This window comes from Giraffa tippelskirchi, chromosome 6 (assembly GCF_054371585.1).
Source record: "Giraffa tippelskirchi isolate mGirTip1 chromosome 6, T2T-mGirTip1v1.2.pri, whole genome shotgun sequence".
Taxonomy (NCBI): Eukaryota; Metazoa; Chordata; class Mammalia; order Artiodactyla; family Giraffidae; genus Giraffa; species Giraffa tippelskirchi.
In genome coordinates this window covers 1,475,266-1,480,748 of record NC_137280.1, presented here as the reverse complement: position 1 = coordinate 1,480,748, position 5,483 = coordinate 1,475,266, and positions in this window count along the sequence as shown.

The window sequence follows — 5,483 nt, the reverse complement described above, 5'->3', positions numbered from 1 at the left end:
TACTTTTGACTTTTGCACATTTTCATGAACATATTTTACTGATCGGGAGATAAGAAATTGCCTTTCTAGTTGTACTTTATCCTTAACCTTGTGGCTTCAAGTAAGACATTTCTCTGCGGTTCAGTTTTTAAATTTGTAAAAGGAAGAGATTCAGCTGAAGTTTAAGATATTGCTCAACTCCTACGCCTGTAATTCTGGCATGAAACTCTGGGTCACTGACACCACAGACAAGGTGATGGATTCAGGTTGACAGTAATAACCACCCACAGCAGCTGCTTTCTGCTGGAGGTAAAAACCGAAAGAGGAGTTTCTTGAAGGCAGAGACCATGTATTATTCTTTGAATTCCTTGTAGTTTTTAACCAATGCCTTTAATCAAGTTGGTGCTCAGAAAACATTGTATTAGTTAATCATTAATGTCTATAAAAGTCAATATCATATACTCAGGAGCCACGTTATGCCTGGGTCTTCATTTCTAGCTCTGTCACAAGCTGAGTGACATTGGTCAAGTTACTTAATTTCTCTGTGCCTAAATTGATGTGGAAATTGGCGATAATGATAATACATACCTAATGGTATTTTCGTGAGGAGTAGAAGAGTTAACATTAGTAAGATCCTCAGAACAACGCCTAACACACAGTAAACTCTGTAATTATTATGGTTACTCTATGCATGTTTGATCTTGCCCTGAAAAGCAGACAAATGTGTATGAATGGAACTTGGAATGTATTTCATTTATATTACAGATGTGTCAGGGGAAGACTGAAATTTTGTCTAGTTTAGACAAAGTTTGTCTAGTTTAGATGGAGATGAAGTTACTCAAGCTACTTACTTGTTCTTTAAGAATGAGAGACATAAAGCAGGCTACCTAATTGCTTGAGTTCATATCAACAACTTGTCCAGCAATAATCAGGACCAAGGCTGCAGAGAACAAAGAGCCTTATTTGAGGTTTTAAGAACTGCAGTTCAAGAGACACAGATTCAGGTAAACCTGAACAAGTGTCACAGGAGAAAGAGTCAGGAGCTTATACAGGAGAAAGTTACAAGGATGTTCAAGAATTTTGATTGACTTTGATTCAGGAAAGGAAATAATTGTCCTTAAGGGACAGGCTGTCGTGAGTCATTTTAGGTTAAGGGCTTGATAATATCTTGAGTTTCTGGAACACTGGGTAGATGTTCTGGGTGCATGTGTTAAGATATTAAGGTTTATTTGGGCTGAGACGTAAATCACATTTCCTCAACGGCATCCTGGTTACCAGCTCCATCTTGATTTTCTTTTCACACATTTCACACAGCCATGATTGGTTAGACAAAAGATCCAGGGGTAAAGGGAAAAGTCATGTTTAAAAAAAAGTTTCATTCCAATCTTTAATAGAGATGATTCTATGATTTTTTTTTCCGCAACTAAAAACTCTGTCAGCAATTTCAGCCTATGTTATGTCAAAACATAAAACCTTGTTAGGTATCCTGAAGATTCCACTCATGAAGAGTCCCATTTTGTGTTTATAAATTCTAGTCATTTTTAATCAAAGTCCACTAAACAATTAATTACTAATAAGAAAATTTTGGTATATAGAATCAGATTCTGTGTGTGTGTGTGTGTGTGTGTGTGAGAGAGAGAGAGAGAGGAGATTCCATTTAAAAGAAATCCACTCCAGAGACTAAATAGAGTTAGCAAGATACCCAAGATTGCTGGGGAGGAATCACGATGAAGGTCACTCTTGAGCACACAAATACAATGCAACCGGACGCCCATCACTGGAGCAGGTGACGGCCAGAGCACTCTGGCTTGACAAAGGCCGTCCTTCCCAGACCTCTCCACGAACATTCAGGTCTGGGAAGGTGTCAGCAGCACTGGATCTCACCTCTCCTCCAGGTTCTCGTGGATGGAAGTCAGCTAGTAGGAAAAGGTGTCAAAGGCCCCTAAGAGGGATCTCCTTCTTAGGGAAACCTGGAGTGGTGACTGAGACACCGTGCCAGGGAGCAGACTCTGTCCTGCGGCAGTGGGAGCTGAGCCCTCTGTAACCCCCAAGCACTCTGGCACAGTACACAACCTAGGGTTGGGAACAAAGACTGCAGGCGCGACTGTAACTTTAAAAATTACCCCTTTGGGAAGCCAAGAGCAACGCACCAGGCACCAGGTCTCGGCAGCCATCTGAACCACTCAGCACTGGACAAAAGTCTTGTGGATGGCGGGGAACCAGTTTGCAACACCGCCAAAACCCGCTCTGAGCACTAGACCTCCCTGTGCACTGGAGGACTGTTCATTTCACTTTCATTCAGGCATCTGAGAGCAGAACAGCTCCTTGGACTGAGAAATTTCCAAATTCCTTGAGGACAATTGTAGAGTAGCAGCTGAGGCTCCCAGAAAAAGGCTGTACTTTCCACTCATTTGAGGTAGGGAGCTTGAAATAGTTTTTATTTTGAAGGAGTGAGATGGTCCATCCATTTATTTCACTTCCAGTACTCTGATTTTAGCAGCTTTGCCGAAGTAGTGGGACCATGTTTATTTAAATGAGTTTTAAAGAGAACTCATGGCATTTCTGCAAATGCTGGAAAATTGCATTTGGTTAAAACCCAACACTTGTCATCACATAGTTGGCAAGATTATTGTTTTAAGGTAACTGACAATGAAGAACCAAAAATCTAATTTCTGAAGTTTTTTTTTTTCATCAAGAAAACAAAAGCAACTTTTATTAGACAAATCAGGTGCAGCATCATTCTTTCAAAGGAGACAAAGTTCTCGCTCTTTGTGAGGTTTGAGAATGGGTCCCACGCTTCATGTCACTCACCTTTGAGAATTCTCATTTGCAATACATTGGTGACAATATCCCATCTTCTGCTCAAGCTAAGAGAAGAAATCACTGCAAATACAAAAAGCCAAATAACCTGCTTCCTTGATCCTGCTGTGACATCTTATATCTGTGCACTGCCACTTGCATTATAATGGTAAGACTATGATGCCAGATGTGTTATTTCAAGAAGAGGAAACATTTTAAGGACCGTAGACTAGTCCTTGCCCCTCATGTGATGCAACGTCATCATGCCAACACTCCACATTCCCTGAGTGTGGACTTTGGAGTCAGTGTTTTCTATGCTTTGCTCTTGCTGTGTGACTTGAGGATAAATAACCTCCCTGAGCCTCAGTTTCCTCATCCTCATCCATATGATGCAGCTGATTATATCTTCTCATGGAACTATCACACCATTCAAGTAAAATAATGCATGTGAAAACACAAGTGCCTGAAGCATGGTAAGTCCTCAGTAAATGGTAAGTAACCAGAAGAATTCTTAATAGGGGCAGTTGGTTCTGGCCAACAAATACCTATCTATCTATCTGTCTATCCACTATCTGTTAATCATGGGTTAACTATAGTGTATATTGTTTGGAAGAAAGAAAACTTTCCTCTAGGAAATCTTCTAAGTTCTGGCTGGACTAAATTAAATTGACGTGAAAGTGAAAGTTGCTCAGTCATGCCTGGCTCTCGCAACCCCATGGACTATACAGTCCATGGAATTCTCTGGGCCAATACTGGAGTGGGTAGCCTTTCCCTTCTCCAGGAGATCTTCCCAACCCAGGGATTGAACCCAGGTCTCCTGCATTGCAGGCAGATTCTTTACCAGCTGAGCCATCAGGGAAGCCCTAAATTGACATGAGACAGAAGTTAACAGGAGAAAATCAAATTTAATTTTATACTTAACGAGAATTCCACAAACATAAGAGGGTCACAGACCCCACATGCAGGAGAGGGTCAGAGGCAGAAAAGTAAAGTGAGGACTATATACCATCCTGAAGGAGATCAGTCCTGGGTGTTCATTGGAAGGACTGATGTTGAAGCCAAAACTCCAATACTTTGGCCACCTGATGTGAAGAACTGACTCATTTGAAAAGACCCTGATGCTGGGAAAGATTGAAGGTGAGAGGAGAAGGGGATGACAGAGGATGAGATGGTTGGATGGCATCACCGACTCAATGGACATGCTTTTGGGTAAACTCCGGGAGTTGGTGATGGACAGGGAGGCCTGGCGTGCTGAGGTTGATGGGGTCGCAAAGAGTCGAACACCACTGAGCGACTTAACTGAACTGATAAAACATCCTGAGCTAAGGAATGGGATGGGTCCTGGGAGCTTCCAAGGATAGGAGAATGATAAGAAGAAAAGCAGATATTTGGTAATTAGATATTTGCCCTACCATGTAGATGGGCCCTTTAGATAAAGTATACCTCCAGTAATAAACTGTTGCCTGAGAAAACCCCCCAATTTAAATTCTAGGTAGTTAAGGGAGCAGAGAAGGCAATGGCACCCCACTCCAGTACTCTTGCCTGGGAAACCCCATGGACGGAGGAGCCTGGTAGGCTACAGCCCATGGGGTCGCGAAGAGTTAGACACGACTGAGCGACGTCACTTTCACTTTTCACTTTCATGCACTGGAGAAGGAAATGGCAACCTACTCCAATATTCTTGCCTGGAGAATCCCAGGGACGAAGGAGCCTGGTGGGCTGCCGTCTATGGGGTCGCACAGAGTTGGACACGACTAAAGCGACTTAGCAACAGCAGCAGTTAAGGGAGAGACAGTAATTTCTCTTGCATTCACCAGGTCTCAGTTGCCTTTAGCTCAAGTGGAACATTTGGAAGAGGCTCCTTATGAACCCCTACAACATGAAAACATATAGTGTAAGTTTACACAGCATCAGTTCAGTTCAGTCACTCAGTTGTGTCCGACTCTTTGTGATCCCATGGACTGCAGCACACCAGGCTTCCCTGTCCATCACCAACGCCCAGAGCTTACTCAAACTCCTGTCCATTGAGTTAGTGATGCCATCCAACCATCTTATCCTCTGTCGTCCCCTTCTCCTCCCGCCTTCAATCTTTCCCAGCATCAGGGTCTTTTCTAGTGAGTTAATTCTTCGCATCAGGTGGCCAATGTATTGGAGCTTCAGCATCAGTCCTTCTAATGAATATTCAGGACTGATTTCCTCTAGGATTGACTTGTTATCTCCTTGCAGTCCAAGGGACTCTCAAGAGTCTTCTCCAACACCACAGTTCAAAAGCATCAATTCTTCAGGGCTCAGCTTTTTTTATAGCTCAACTCTCACATCCATACATGACTACTGGAAAAACCATAGCCTTGACTAGACGGACCTTTGTTGACAAAGTCATGTCTCTGCTTTTAAAAATGCTGTCTAGATTGGTCATAGCTTTTCCTCCAAGGAGCAAGTGTCTTTTAATTTCATGGCTGCAGTCACCATCTGCAGTGATTTTGGAGCCCAAAAAAGTAGTCAGCCACTCTTTGCAGTGTTCCCCCGTCTATTTGCCATGAAGTGATGGGACCAGATGCCGTGATCTTCGTTTTCTGAATGTTGACTTTTACGCCAACGTTTTCACGCTCCTCTTTCACTTTCACGCAGCATAGGTTTAACAAACAAAAGTTGCAAAGCTAGAGACATACCTCCAGTTTGTGTTTTGTCAAAAGAGTAGTATGGAA